A 16,942-nucleotide genomic window follows, 5' to 3' on the forward strand; every position below is an offset into this window, starting at 1 on the left:
GGAAGAATATTAACCTCTATCTTGTTTGGTACTCGTGTTCCTGATAGGTCTATTTGACCTCATTCATTTTTTAAAAAATTTAATTAAATTAATTTTTTTGTTGAAGTATAGTTGATTTCTCATTAATTTCTTGAATTCACATCCTTTTACATATTTTTTTCAAATCCATATATACAGACTTAGGATAAATAAATACTTCCAAGATTTAGAGTAATATAATTGTATTACTTATAAAGCCCACATGAGTTTTGTATATATGTGCACGTGGTGAAGTATTCTGTCGGTTAGAATTGTTCTCCATGATGCAAAATTGAATTGTCGGTTGAGGATGGAGTTCATCCTTGGTTCTGATACAGGATGTTACTGTTTCTCTTCCTGGTGGAGTTTGGAGCCCGTCTTGTTCGGACACGACTGAATAATCTTGTTATTTCTGGGGTTGATACTCTGGAGAAAAGGAGGTTTAGGGATAACCTCCAATCCTGTGATCTTATCTTTTTTTCTAAGGCCTCAACTAAAACTTTGAAGATTGCTTCCCATGTCTGGTTTTTCACAGAACAAGTGAGGACTTCTTTGCTTATAGACTCTAGTAGCTAAGCTATGAGGTCAGGTACGTCAGGTACAAACATCATTAACTCTTGTCAGAGATCCCATGTACCTTCAGAGTCAAGGTTTGTGTTTTCTCTGAGTTACACTGACTTGAAACTTATACATTGTCCACTTGAGTGATCATCAGCTAATTTGCTGGTCAAGATCATCTGGTATAAGGGACGAGGGTTTTAAGTAAAACATTTTCTCACGTTTATTGTAGTAAAGGACTTCTCAAACTTTGTCAAAAAAAGAAAAGATCTGCCTGTTAATTGCAGGATTCAGTTCAACTAGTAAAAAAACTGTATTTACATGAAAACTATAATTTAAAGAGCTAAGAAAAATATTAATTATTTAATATAATTCAATTATATTTTATCATTTATTATGAAAAAAGTATGGATCAGGTATTTACATTTTATTTAATAATCACAGATCAAACACCATGCCACAGCAGAGGATAAATGTAGATTATTACTGAGACTGCAGAGGCCACCTGTAGGTCCTTCTCCAGAGTTTAATTTTTCTGTTATAATTTTGCTTCTATTCTCTTGAGAACTTAATGTAGCATGATTATTGTATGAACATTGTGCATATTCATATTTGATTTTTAAAATTACCCTTACATTTATAGCCTCATAAAAATTGAGTGTGAATGCAGTTGGCGTGGATTGAACATTTGCCGTAAGGAATGGTATCAGGATGCCATGCTTCATCCTGGAGATGTGTGACAATATATAAATATACACCTTGGGGCCGTGCTGGCCAATAGACTTTCTGTGTGAATGGAGATGTTTTCTACCCTCTGCTGTGTAACGTGTACTCCTTAGAGGCACATGGCTCTTGAGCACTTGAAATATGACCAGTGTGACTGAGAAACTAATTTTTAATTTTAATAATTTAAATTTAAATAGCCACCTGGGCTAGTGACTGCTGTATTGGAAAGCCCAGACTTGGGGGTTTATAGGTCAGTTGTTAAAATGAGATATTGCATAGGCAGTGCTTAAAATAAAGTTCAGTATATTTTACTATAACACTTATTCTCCTGGTACACACAGGGTTAAACCTATGTTTCACAGACCTTATATCTTTTAATACAGCAATCATGTGAGATAGCCTTTACTCTTAAGATGAAAAAGCCAAAGTTTCACTGGGTTAAGTGACTTAGCTCAGGTTGTAAAGAATCTTGGGTTCAAACAAGGATTTATGGCTGAACTGACCTCCACTTATGTAGGCTTTCATGTTTTTGCTAGCAAATATCAACTGCGTGTATGTTTAATATTCCAGCTCAACCACCATATTTACTTTTTAGACATTTTTCCTCTAACCATATATACAATAATGTTTTTCTTTTTGACTAGTTCTTCTAATATGCATGAGTGGATATTGTTTCCTTACTGAACTCCTCCCAGGGGAGAAAACAGACAAAAACCAAAAATATTTTGATGACCTTTTACCTCAATTACATTTTTTAAAACATCCAAGGTGATATCTACTGTCGTTAAAGATATTGAAAATAAATTCAGGTGGAAAGACTTGATAATACGCGTAGATATAATTTTATTATTCATTTTGTTTCTCCTACACTTTTTCAAGGAAATGGAGTTTATTTGCGTGGAACTCTGAGAAGTGGACTATTCTTGGGCTTTTATGAAGAACGGTTACATATCACGTTCTGAAAGATCCCTTGAGAGGTGGCTCCTCTCTTAGAAGCTCTGAAAGGTTATTTCCTTGGTTCAAGACGGAAGAGTAGCTGTTAAGGAGAGTGGTCCCCTGTGTATGGTGATAGCCTCCAAACCCCCCTGTACGTGTGCTAGGCTGTGGCCACGAGGGTTGATTGGGACGCCCACAACACTTCTCATAGAGCTGCGTATGTACATTAACATCTTTCGGTGCTTGATATTTTGTTTTAACGTCTTTTACAATTGTTGGAAAGTATTTTTAAATAATTGTGTTTAAAAACAGAGCAGAGGGCCTCCCTGGTGGCGCAAGTGGTTGAGAGTCCGCCTGCCGATGCAGGGGATATGGGTTCGTGCCCCGGTCTGGGAGGATCCCATATGCCGCGGAGCGGCTGGGCCCTTGAGCCATGGCCGCTGAGCCTACGCGTCCGGAGCCTGTGCGTCCAGAGCCTGTGCTCCACAACGGGGGAGGCCACAACAGTGAGAGGCCCGCATACCGCAAAAAAAAAAAAAAAAAAAAAAAAAAAAACAGAGCAGAAAACACTTTGGGAGGTATTGACATGATGCCAAAGACTATAGTATGTTCTCTGTTTCTGTGTTTATAAAAGCAAAAAGAAAAACTGATTTCATTGTAGTGGAGTTTAAAAAAATGTGATGAGGCCTTCCCTGGTGGCACAGTGGTTAAGAATCTGCCTGCCAATGCAGGGGACACGGGTTCGAGCCCTGGTTCGGGAAGATCCCACATGCCGCAGAGCAACTAAGCCCGTGCGCCGCAACTACTGACCCCGCGTGCCACAGTTACCAAGCCTGCATGCCACAACTACTGAAGCCCTCATGCCACAACTACTGAAGCCTGAGCACCTATAGCCCATGCTCCTCAGCAAGAGAAGCCACTGCAATTAGAATCCCATGCACTGCAACGAAGAGTAGCCCCCGCTCACCACAACTAGAGAAAGTCCGTGTGCAACAACGAAGACCCAACACAGCCAAAAATAATAAATAAATTTATTTATTTATTTATTTATTTTTAAAAAATTAGTGCACAATATATGAATTCTTACATCGACTAGATAGCACAATGTTTCAAATATATTGGGTTAAGAAAAATATGCCATGAACATTAATTTCACCTGTTTTACTTTTATTCCGTGGCTACTAGAAATTTAAAGTTGCATGTGTGAAATGAAATTGAGTTATTTGTAGTTAGGTGGATGGACCTAGAGTCTGTCATACAGAGTGAAGTAAGTCAGAGAAAAACAAATACCATACACTAACACATATATTTGGAATCTAAAAAGAAAAAAAGGCTCTGAAAAACCTAGGGGCAGGAAGGAATAAAGACGCAGATGTAGAGAATGGACTTGAGGACGGGGAGGGGGAAGGGTAATCTGGGACGGAGTGAGAGAGTGCCATGGCCATATATACACTACCAAATGTAAAATAGATAGCTAGTGGGAAGCAGCCGCATAGCACAGGGAGATCAGCTCGGTGCTTTGTGACCACCTAGAGGGGTGGGATAGGGAGGGTGGGAGGGAGACACAAGAGGGAGGGGATATGGGGATATATGTATACGTATAGCTGATTCACTTTGTTATAAAGCAGAAACTGACACACCATTGTAAAGTAATTATACTCCAATAAAGATGTATAAAAAACGTTGCATGTGTGGCTCACGTATGATTTCTGTTAGACAGGAATTTGTAAGACAGTATTTGCTCTGTGTCTTCCAAATATTGCAGCTAGTGGTCTTACTTCTGGCATTTTAGTTTAATGTTTTGATCTTTTTTTTTTTTTTTGGTTTTTTTTTTTTTTTTTTGCGGTACACGGGCCTCTCACTGCTGTAGCCTCTCCCGTTGCGGAGCACAGGCTGCGGATGCGCAGGCTCAGCGGCCATGGCTCACGGGCCCAGCCGCTCCGCGGCATGTGGGATCTTCCCGGACCGGGGCACGAACCCGTGTCCCCTGCATCGGCAGGCGGACTCTCAACCACTGCGCCACCAGGGAAGCCCAATGTTTTGATCTTTTTAAGTCTCATATATTTGCTGGTTAACAAAGTCCACATTTAATACCCAACGATTTAAAATTTATTCTGTGAAAGCAGTAAAACTCAAGTCAATTAAAAGTGTATTCTGGGGCTTCCCTGGTGGCGCAGTGGTTGAGAGTCCGCCTGCCGATGCAGGGGACATGGGTTCATGCCCTGGTCCAGGAGGATCCCACATGCCCGGAGCGGCTGGGCCCGTGAGCCATGGCCGCTGAGCCTGCGCGTCCGCAGCCTGTGCTCCACAACGGGAGAGGCCACAACAGTGAGAGGCCCGCGTACCGCAAAAAAAAAACCCCCCAAAACAAAAAAAACCAATAGAAGAGTGCCATCAGAACAGATGGGTACATTTGGATACACAAATAAGTATTAAAACTTTTTTGTATCAAAATTCATGCATATTTTATGTACACTAGTATGAAAGAGCGAACATATTTAAATCAAAATATTTTAGTAGATATTTTTGTGTTTTAAGTATTTTAAAATTTTGATGCCCTATCTGTTTCTGTATTTTGTCTGTTACAGGGGCCATAGCTTAGCCATTTTCATTAGCCATGTAATCAAAAAACAAATAAGCAAAAAAATTGGAGCCCTTTATGAAAGAGTTAATGATCTATGAATGACATCAGTCTGTGGTGTTGATTATAGTGTTGATAACTAAGATAGCCAAATTAAAATTCCATTTCAGAGTTTAAATAGCATATGCACAAAAATCATATACATCTAAAAACTGAATCAGTAAAAGTAATAAGAAATTTTCAATATTTCAGTGAAAGTAATGGGTTTAAAAATGTATTTTATCCTCCTTCATTTTAAAGAGTTAAAAGGATGCAAAGCTAAGATTAACATAATCAAATCTATTTTGTATCCTATTTCGTTAATTCAGGTCCTTTTCTTCACTTGAGGCTGGGGATGAGAAACCCTCAGATAGAAATGAGCATAGTATCCGTGATTTCTGGGTTGTTGTTTTTTTTTGTTTGTTTGTTTTTTGCGTTACGCGGGCCTCTCACTGTTGTAGCCTCTCCCATTGCAGAGCACAGGCTCCGGATGCGCAGGCTCAGCGGCCATGGCTCGCAGGCCCAGCCGCTCCGCGGCATGTGGGATCTTCCCAGACTGGGGCATGAACCTGTGTCCCCTGCATCGGCAGGCGGACTGTCAACCGCTGCGCCACCAGGGAAGCCCTGGGTTGTTGTTTTTTTAACAACTTTATTGGAGTATAATTGCTTTACAATGGTGTGTTAGTTTCTGCTGTATAACAAAGTGAGTCAGCTATACGTATACATATATCCCCATATCTCTTCCCTCTTGCGTCTCCCTCCCACCCTCCCTATCCCACCCCTCTAGGTGATCACAAAGCACCGAGCTGATCTCCCTGTGCTATGCGGCTGCTTCCCACTAGCTATCTATTTTACATTTGGTAGTGTGTATATGTCCATGCCACTCTCTCACTTCGTCCCAGCTTACCCGTCCTCCTCCCCGTCCTCAAGTCCATTGTCTACATCTGCGTCTTTATTCCTGTCCTGCCCCTAGGTTCTTCATAACCTTTTTTTTTTTTTTTAACATTCCATATGTATTTGTTAGCATACGGTATTTGTTTTTCTCTTGCTGACTTACTTCACTCCGAATGACAGACTCTAGGTCCATCCACCTCACTACAAATAACTCAATTTTTTTTATGGCTGAGTAATATTCCATTGTATATATGTGCCACATCTCCTTTACATGATTTCTGTTTTTACTGAGCATATATTTACTTATTTCCCTCCAGATGTTTTAGAGGAGATGCAGGTTTCCTCTGGCCCATCTAGGTCAGCCTCCGAGAAGCCCCCTACCCAGCAGGGAAAAGGAAGTGAGGGGCTGGTTCCTGGACAGTTCAGTACTAACCCTAACAAATACTGATCCAGTCTGCCTGGGGTTTCGGGATCAGGGTGCTGGGTTGGGCCAGAATCACAGGTGTTGATTTATGGGTGAGAGGGTTAAGATGCCAGGCAACAGAGGACTTTCAGGGTCATTTGTTCAAGGTCAGACGGTTCGGACCACGTCCCCTGCACACCCCTTCTCAGCCTCAGAAACCTTGAAACCTGCCTGAATGTAACGTGGGCTCTTCTGCTCTGGGGGAACCCACATTCCAATGGGAGGGACCCAGTTTTCCTAAACGCTGTTCCAGAACACCTGCCACTATGCAGCACTTGGAAATTTTATCAAGATGAGTAAGCTCTCATGTTTGGAATTTTTAAGAAATCATAAATGAACAATTTCTCAGCTTTTTTGCTGTTCAGATTGCCTCTAGTAATTCTGCATATGCCAGAAGCACAGAGATTCAGCAAAAATAACTCTACGGTACGAATTGCAGAAATTATCTGAAGATGTGTTCACTGATAGATATCTGTTACTGCAGATAACCAGTATTGGTGATTAAACTAATGTTAGGAAACATGATTGAAATATACTTTCTCGGCTGACCGCCTTACTTGAGTGCTTTTGTTGGCACATTTATTTTATGTCTTTATAGAAATATGTATGATTATAGTACAAGGTTCACAGAAAAGTCTTTCAGAAAAACTTGAAAAGCTTTCATAATCTTACAGTGAGGAGAGCGCTAGAGTCATAGTTAACTTTGTGTCGTGTCTCATTTTTCCAGGGTCTGTTTATGATCTATAGATTATGTCCTCGGCACATTGAGTATTTTTAGATGATAGTGCAATGTTTAATACAACCAACATATTGTAAGCATTTACATATAATGTTTGTTTTATCTTTAAAATATTACTAATATTAACATAGACTGGATAATTGAATATAGCCCGATGTGTGCACAATTTTTTTAAAATCATGAAGCTATCACTATAAAATTTATATAGAGAATTAGAAAATTTATAATAGAAAGTTATACAATTCAAACTTTGTAAGTTCAGTGTGTTAAAATTTCCATTTATTAACGTTGCTGTGTAGCTAGGTTTCTGATGAGCAAGTATCACACAACAGAAGAGTTTAATCCGTATCAACTTCATGTGTAGCTTTTACCAGTATTTGGGCAAATATATCATTGGATAGAGTCAGGAAAGTACTAAAGTTTTATGCATTTCGTCTCAAAAATTAGAAAAAGAGTCAAAAAATTTTGTAGAAAGGAATGGAATAGTCTCATCATGTGACAGGTACTCACATGGAAATGGGACTGTAGAATAAGGAGGAAGTATTAAAAATCAGCTGCCTCTAAATTATTCGAGGATGGAAGGAATTGGTACCTCTCACTGTATCCGTACAAATGTCCCCAGATACAGGCTCCTCGGGAAGAGGTTTGTGGCTGGGATACAGGACCCTGGGACCTTTCTCACTCTGAGAAGTAGACCTACTGCAAGATGCGAAAACACACAAATAGGATTTATACTCTGCTGACAACGGCCTCCTGTGAGAAGTGCTGAGCCGCGTGCCGAGGTGGAGGTGACCGATGCCCGTGTCCTCCCAGACCACTTTCCAGCCCCGTCGTGCCCACTGTGGAGACAGTTCAGCCCAGTTCTCATCGCCTCTCTTTACTTGCTATTTTTATATCCTCAGATTTACAGAAGTATTTCCATTATTAGGAGGGGGTTTGGAATAGAAGGGGGTTTGGAATCCATGTAGCACATGAGTATGTACTCCCTGAGCGCTGGCAGCAGTACAGGTCTGTGTGTGAGGACACACACACCACACACACACACCACACACACCACACACACACCACACACACACCACACACACGCCACACACACCACACACCACACACACACCACACACACCACACACCACACACACACCACACACACCACACACACACCACACACACACCACACACCACACACACACCACACCCCACACACACCCCACACACACCCCCCCACACACACCACACACCACACACACCCCACACACACCCCACACACACCCCACACACCACACACACCCCACACACACATCACACACACCACACACACACCCCACACACCCCCCCCACACCCCCCACACACCCCACACACACCACACACACCACACACACACACACACCACACACATCACACACACCACACACACCACACACACACCACACACATCACACACACACCACACACACACACACACCACACACATCACACACCACACACACACCACACACACCACACACACACCACACACCGCACACACACACCACACACCCCACACACACCCCACACACACATCACACACACACCACACACACCACACACACACCACACACACACCACACACCCCACACACCCCCCCCCACACACCACACACACATCACACACACCACACACACACCACACACACATCACACACACCCCTCTGTTCACAGGTGGTCGCGGAACAGTCGTTCTGGAACTTTCCTATCGTGAGAACCCCATGGGGCTCTGGTAACTCCTGGGCCCTGCAGGGGGGTTCTCAGCCTCCCGGTTGACGGTGGAGCTAAAGGTGTGTTTTCTGACAATATCCCCGGTGACGGCCCGTGGTCCTGCTGTCTACACCTGAGAACCACCGCCGTAGAGGGAAAATATTGGCCCTGAGCAGGTTCAGCCACTGGTTAAAGGTCCTTTCCTTGGTCTCCTCTGCTTTGCCACTTCGGAAGGATTTTTTTAAGTTTACATTTTCAAAAGTCGTTCATTCCTAATAGGACATCAAAAGAACACAGTCGCTCTTTTTGGCTTCCTGATTGGTCAAGTCGGAGGTAGGAGCAAGGGGGAGTGGCGTTGGACAGATGGATTCGCTCTACGCACCCATTCCCTTGACAGGTATTCAGTGAACAGTAAATCTTTACAATTTGTTGTAGTCTCAGGTGGACTAAAACAGCCTAACTCAATTTTGTACACACACACACACATTTTATGTAGGATAATAAATACATCAGTGTGTCTAGATAGAAAAAAAATTGTGGCATATTGCCTATGCACCTAGCCTTGAATTGCTGTGAATTTCCAGGACGTTCTCAACGGTATAAGTCAGGCAGTACTTGGTAGAATGTTCCTAAGTGGCTAAGACATGTGACCCCTCTCCAGTGGGGCTGCAGAAGGATGAGGGAGATTGAAACTACTCGTATTTGAAGCTGATTGAATATGATCTTCCGCTGAGGAAAATCTCAAGCTATTCTTTCTTTTTTTTTTTTTTTAAATTTTTTGCTTTATAACAAATTTAGTCAGTTATACATATACATATGTTTCCATATCCCCTCCCTTTTGCGTCTCCCTCCCACCCTCCCTATCCCACCCCTCCAGGCGGTCACAAAGCACCGAGCTGATCTCCCTGTGCTCTGTGGCTGTCAAGCTATTCTTTCTGATGTGTGCTCTCTCTAGGGAAAAGGATGGTGAGAACAGGGATTATTTTTTCGTTCAGTGTGCATCACATTTTGAAACTGAACATTTCACATTTTGAAAAATTTACAGGCATTTACTCTTTTCGATGCTAGTGGAAATGAAGGCTTAAAACAAACATTTGCTGTGTATGCATTTTTAGCCTTCATGGATAACCTTATAGAATGAATGAGTGGCCTTTTCACTTTTCATCTAGACTTTATTATATTATATTGAGGAAAATTCAAGTCAGTCGCCAAGATTTAAATACTGTATATGTGTCTATGTATATTTGAGGCAACAAAGCCTCCTGAAAACCCTTCCCTTAGGTTCTGCTCACAAGTAGAAAGTCAGGATCAGGGCTGGGATGCCAAAGGGGAAGGGCTGGAACAGCGGTCGGACAGGCATTCGCCCCTACAAATGTGACGTCTGCCTCAAAGCCTTCACCCGTGCTGCTCCTTGGGGTCCCACCTGGAGAAGATGCCCGGGGCGCGGTGGCAGAATTCCTACACGCAGCGCCGGCACAAGCTGCGTGTCTGGGAGGACTGTGGATACAGGGGCTCCAGCCAGGAGGACCTCTACGTGCATGTGATGGCGCCCACCCGGGCGGCGCGTTCCTCCAAAAGACGTCCAAGAACCTGGCCGCCCTCTTGCAAAACATGCTGATGTCCACGCTCCAGGGCAGCACCAGCCTGAGAGGAGGAGGAAAGGGCATGGATGCCAACGCGGCCACGTGTCCACAGATTCCCGGTCTTGAGGGCCCCCCGCCCCACAGTCTCTAAGTCCAAGTGTTCCGTCCATCTCTCTGTCCTCTGGGGGCCCCAATGGGGGGCTCCGTTCCAGGGCTGTCAGTGATGATAACAGTGGCTTCAGGCCCCCCGTAACCTGTGTCCTCGGGAACAGTGCCACATGAATGAAAGCTTGTGGATGGCTGTAATCACCGTCTGGGGTTTTGAGGGTTTTTTTTTTTTTAGGATTTTCACACAAGCAGGCGGGGGTGTTCTTAGAGAGACACCTCTTGGAGAGATTGATATGGTGCCTTGAAATAAAAGTACTTCCACTTGAAATGCTCCTCCAGCAGGGAAAATGAATTCTGTTTTCTGAAAGAGTTAGCAGGAATTATTTTAATAAAGGAAACGTCCTTGTGAAAGAAAAAAAAAAGATTAGGGCTGGGATCAGTCTTTCTCAATTTATGAGTCTGTAAACTCTAAATAGAGTGAGAGGTAAGGTATTAAATAATGCTGAGCAAAGGACTAGGGAAAAGTTGCTAAAACGAAATGGAGAAATAATCCCAGTTACGAAGGTAAGCTTGCCTCATACTTACATCATTTTGTTTTACTTTGAAGGAAATCTCATATAAAGGAGGCAAGTGGACAATATAATGACAGCTGAGAGGACAGAAAAAACACAGAATGTTCTAACTAATGGTAAATGTGACTTTTAAGTACCTTTGGATACTTTTGATAAACTTTGAGACAGATTTTTTTTAACTTTAAAAATGAAATTTTGTGATGCATAAATACAATCAGAACACTTTAATGTGACAGTCATATTTATAAAAGCTATGCAGTGGATACCTACCCAGACTTAATTTTCATGCCATTAAAATAACAAAGGAATAGAAAAATACTGGCAAACAAAATTAAATTGAGAGACCAGGACATGAATATCAGTACCCCTACACCTCCCCTCCCCGCAAATTTCTTAGTTTCTTTCTTCAGGAAAATGTCAGTACAAGGTACACAGTCATCAGAGTTACAAGGCAAAGCATAAGACTAGCACCTGTTAGCATCTTGATTTCTTTATGTTCATTGACAGCTCTTATTTTGAAGTAGAACAATAGATCATTTTTGAAATCTCTTAGCTTTCTAATACTTTTCAGATGATTTCTGAGTAAATATACCTATTCATCTCTTGGTTTTAAACAGAGCTAGAGATTGTGGTCCCTGCCTTACGGAGAGGAAAGCCCTGTAAGATGCTCTGTCCATCCCTACGTACCCCTCTTGCAGCTTCACCACAGGTGATACTTAGAAGCCCAGGGAAAACAAAACCAAACACGATTAAGTTCTTGATTATGTTAACATTGAACCCAAATCAAGTAAAATAATTCCTGTGATTAAAGATAGAATAGAATTTGCTTCACTTTTCTCAAATCAGGCAGGAATTAGATAAAATCTGACAGTGTTAAAGAAAGGTTTGCTGGGGCCTCCCTGGTGGCGCAAGTGGTTGAGAGTCCGCCTGCCGATGCAGGGGATACGGGTTCGTGCCCCGGTCTGGGAGGATCCCATATGCCGCGGAGCGGCTGGGCCCGTGAGCCATGGCCGCTGGGCCTGCGCGTCCGGAGCCTGTGCTCCGCAACGGGGGAGGCCACAACAGTGAGAGGCCCGCATACCGCAAAAAAAAAAAAAAAAAAAAGAAAGGTTTGCTGAAGTTCTGTTTTCGATGGATTAAGCAGAGTAAACTTATAAATCCCTTGCATTCATATTGCTTGAATAAAATAGTTTGTAGGAACAATAAATGCTGGAGAGGGTGTGGAGAAAAGGGAACCCTCTTGCACGGTTGATGGGAATGTCAATTGATACAGCCACTATGGAGAACAGTATGGAGGTTCCTTAAAAAACTAAAAATAGAACTACCATACGACCCAGCAATCCCACTACTGGGCATATACCCTGAGAAAACCATAATTCAGAAAGAGTCATGTACCACACTGTTCATTGCAGCTCTATTTACAGTAGCCAGGACACGGAAGCAACCTAAGTGTCCATCGACAGATGAATGGATAAAGAAGATGTGGCACATATATGCAATGGAATATTACTCAGCCATAAAAAGAAACGAAGTTAAGTTATTTGTAGTGAGGTGGATGGACCTAGAGTCTGTCATACAGAGTGAAGTAAGTCAGAAAGAGAAAAACAAATACCATATGCTAACACATACATATGGAATCTAAAAAAAAAAAAAAGGTTCTGAAGAGCCTAGGGGCAGGACAGGAATAAAGACACAGATGTAGAGAATGGACTTGAGGATACGGGGAGGGGGAAGGGTAAGCTGGGACAAAGTGAGAGAGTGGCGTGGACATATATACACTACCAAATGTAAAACAGATAGCTAGTGGGAAACAGCCGCATGGCACAGGGAGATCAGCTCAGTGCTCTGTGACCACCTAGAGGGGTGGGATAGGGCGGGAGGGAGGGAGATGCAAGAGGGAGGAGATACGGGGATGTATGTATACGTATAGCTGATTCACTTTGTTATACAGCAGAAACTCACACACCACTGTAAAGCAATTATACTCCAATAAAGATGTTAAAAAAATAAAATAGTTTGTAGGAAAAGGAATAGAACCGATATGACATTGTTATCCTGGATACCAAATATAAAACTTTTAAATAAATTCACAATATGATGAGTCTTTAAAAGGATGTTTGATAGAGGCCATGAGTTCACTATTGGTGTCATTATTTATGTTCCTCATTTTTTACACATCTTCTTGGAGAGATGCTAGATGGGAAAGTAAAATTTAATGTTAAGACCTGGGTTTTATTAAATTTCAAGGAGACAAGCATACACATACAGATGTCCTAAATATATTAGGAATACAAATATGCAGAAGAGTTTTCTTAGGTTTGAGATGAATAGTACTTTATGGTTTTGTGTGTGTGTGTGTGTGTGCGGTACACGGGCCTCTCACTGTTGTGGCCTCTCCCGCTGCGGAGCACAGGCTCCGGACGCGCAGGCTCAGCGGCCATGGCTCACGGGCCCAGCCGCTCCGCGGCATGTGGGATCTTCCCGGACCGGGGCACGAACCTGTGTCCCCTGCATCGGCAGGCGGACTCTCAACCACTGTGCCACCGGGGAAGCCCTATGGTCTTTTTTTTGTTATGTTTCTTCTCATTTGTTTTGACTGTATCTTTTATTTTTGACCCAGGCTTGAATCCTGTCTAAATTACTTTCCACTGAGGACAATCATGTGGTGTGTTTAGGGCAGGATGGGCTTCTGTGGTCAGTCAGGGAGGAGGGGGCCCTGGAGCAGCCATCTTCAAAGGCTCCTGGTTTTTATGCCACAGTTGAGCACGTTTTTGTCTTTGGCTTGGTTTATTTATTTATTTTTTAATTTAATTTTTATTGTATATTGGCATATAGTTGATTTATCATGTGTTAGTTTCAGGTGTAAAGCAGATTGACTCAGTTATGCATATACAGTTATCTATTCTTTTTCAGATTCTTTTCCCATGTAGGTTATTACAGAATATAGAGTAGTGTTCCCTATGCTCTACAGTAGGTCCTTGTTGATTATTTATTCTATATATAGTAGTGTGTACGTGTCATTCCCAAACTCCTAATTTATCCTCCCCCCACCTTTCCCCTTTGGTAACCATAAGGTTGTTTTCGAAGTCTTTATTTGTTTTTATTGATTTTCAGCGTGCTGGGGAGAAAAGGAAAACTTAAGCCACAAACAATGAAGATAAATGACTGTCACCCACGCTGAGATCCTGAGCGAGTCTGTGTGTGTGTGTGTGTCAGAGAGACTGAGTAACATTTGCAAGATGACCTGAGCCTTAGAGTTATTCAAACAGCGTGAATTTACAGGAAATGCCCCACTTGGGGTTTGTTGGTTTCTGTTCACCCTCAGTCCGAGAGCCTCGGACTGTGCGCGGCATCCCTGTACTTGCTTGATGAATGCAGATGTGAATGACACCTGTAACCTGCTCCTTAGAAGTAGTTCCACCTTGAGTTAAAACATCTTTTAAATAGAGATTGTGTTTTATTATCTTAAAGCACCATGGGGTCTAATCTGTCCTCACGATATGCTTAAAATACAGTGTCATATAATTCAGTCATTAAAAAATATCTTATATTGTTATTGGTCGTGGTGACATCAAGATGTCCCCATGGTCGTGGTGACATCAAGATGTCCCCATGGTCGTGGTGACAGTGGTGAGAGGAACAGGGCTGCCCTTCCGTGACCTGTGGTCTCACTGGAGCGCAGCCCACACTGGGGGACGCAGGGGCTTGGGACTCGCTGGTTTGGGGGCGTCCAAGGAGCCAGCCTGAGAGGCGAGTGAGGTAGGGGTACGTGGAGAGACCCTGAGATGGGCAAACACAGGCTGGATTTTCATCCCAAGCCCCAGGAGCCTGGGGAGCGAGAGGTGGGAAGGAAAAGAGGTCCCAGGACTCGTCTTGAGGCGGGGGGTCTTTGCAGCGTGGAACGGTCAGGAGGAAAGGAGGAAGAAAGGCAGGAGGAATGGCAGGGAGCCCGTGTCCGCTCGGCCAGCGAAGGAGATGTGATAGGGGACGTGGGCTCCAGCTCGGGGCGTGGCGGGAGGCGTGGTAACGTGGGCGGGGTTTCTCCAGGCTGTCCCTTGGAGTGAGGGGGCCTGGGGACAGTGCAGGGCCCGGCCTGGAAGCACAGAGCTTTCTGACTCAGGCACGTAGTCGGCGGTTTTGAATAGTGACTAAATGCAGCCTGGAGTGTAGACGGTGTGCTTTCCTGCAGATCCGTGTGCTTCACCTTCAGCCCTTGACACCTTCCTTGGAGACTGGAGCAGCCCCGCCTGTGCCTTACCAGGGAGGAGGCACGCAGTCTTCACTAGTCAGTGGCGACTGTGAGTCTGAAACAGGACGCCCTTTAAGAGTGGATGCTGGACTTTCAGAGATGCATAGATATGATGAGTTCCATTACCTGTGTTGTTACTCATTAGCCTGTGAGCTCGTGTGTCATTCCTGTATAAAAGCATTCAGAATAGGCAGTCTTCGCATCATAATAGGAAGTGTAATTTACCACTTTAAATGCTATTTAACTTTTGCATTGGTGTTTTGTCTTCCTCCTTTTCTTAAAAACTGGCATAATGTTTTCAAACGTTCTGTATACCGCCCTCTCTGCCCCTTTTACCTTCTGTTTACTTTTACAACACTTGTTTTGAGAACATGACTTCTTTTTAACTTTTTTTCTTTTTACTGTTCCCTTCTGAAAACTCAATATATGGTTTGTTATTTAATCTTTTGATAACAGAGTCTAGTTCTCTTTACCATTTTCCTGAGGCTGATGTTGCTATTGTCTTGAATACAAGAAAAATATTTTGGAAAAGACACTGCAATACTAAGTACGTTTTATGAGTTGATTACTGTTCTTTTAGCAGGACTGATGAGAATGGATTCTGTGATTTTAATGTTCTCCAGGACATGTCTAATTGAGTTGTGTGGAGATTGTGAATCTCACACGTATATCTCTTCATGGCGTTCACTGCACCCTTCAGACGCCAGCTGTAAGAGATGGAGGGTTGATGGACGTGTGTGCATGTCATGTCAGTGGCCTGTCACGTCTGTCTGAATCTGTGGTGACTTCGCCAGGACAACGGGACTGTGCTTCATCCCGCACTGGCATTTGTAATGTTCACTGAGGTATTCTACCCCTAAAGAAGGCATTAGTAACTTTTACTCCAGTCTACAGGGAGGAACAAGTGAACACATGGCGCTTTACATTTTTTTATTAGAATCTGCTAGCGAAACAAATATACTCGTGAAAATTATTAACAGGGACTTGGAATAACGGTTTTGCATGGTTAAGTTCGCAGGTTTCTTTTTGTATTATTTTGGAGTTATTTGTGTTTATAGGAGCGATTTTACATTATATTGTACTATTTGTTCATAGTAGTCATAGTATTTTTGTTAAGGATATTATGGATTAATATGCTCCCTATATTAATATTTCATGGGGCATGACTTCTTCCTGAGACATTTCAGAGCAACTAAAACAGTTTTGCCATTAAAAATCTTGCTTGGGGAACTCCCTGGCGGTCCAGTGGGTAGGACTTGGCCCTCTCACTGCTGAGGGCCCGAGATCCATCCCTGGTCTGGGAACTAAGATCCCACAAGCCACGCGTTGCGGCCAAAAAAAAAAAAAAAAAAAGTCTTCCTTGTGGCTCCCATAGTCAAAATGCAATGGCTCCTTTGGAACAGAGGACAGTCACCGTCACGGCTCTGTCTGTTCTTTAAGGATGTGAAAATGGAGGGTTAGTAGCCGAACATAAAGCCTCGTGATTTACCCACGATTAGAAGTAAATAGTATAAAATCTTGCTCTGCAATTACTTAAGGCCAGGAATCCGTCAGACACAGTGTCATCCTCCACTCTCTCTTTCAGTGTTCCCTCGTCTCTTACTAATGTTTCTTACATTTGATTCACTTTTCTTACCTGAAACCTGAGAAGAAATCTCTATGAAGCACCAGTGGATTCTGGCATCTCTCACCTGAGGCTGTTACATAAAACTCTGGGGAAGGCATAGTGGGCAGCCGGCAGG

At 43.0% G+C, this 16,942-nt stretch overlaps 1 protein-coding gene and 1 pseudogene across 5 annotated transcripts in view; both read left to right on the forward strand.

Annotated features, from left to right (window-relative positions):
• SPOCK3 (SPARC (osteonectin), cwcv and kazal like domains proteoglycan 3) overlaps window positions 1–16,942 on the forward strand; it is a 374,306-nt gene that overhangs the window by 68,083 nt on the left and 289,281 nt on the right. The gene's annotated exons all lie outside the window — the stretch shown is intronic.
• LOC132492349 (transcription factor Ovo-like 2) lies at window positions 10,008–10,495 on the forward strand (annotated as a pseudogene).

Source organism: Mesoplodon densirostris, chromosome 6 (genome assembly GCF_025265405.1).
Source record: "Mesoplodon densirostris isolate mMesDen1 chromosome 6, mMesDen1 primary haplotype, whole genome shotgun sequence".
NCBI classification, from domain to species: domain Eukaryota; kingdom Metazoa; phylum Chordata; class Mammalia; order Artiodactyla; family Ziphiidae; genus Mesoplodon; species Mesoplodon densirostris.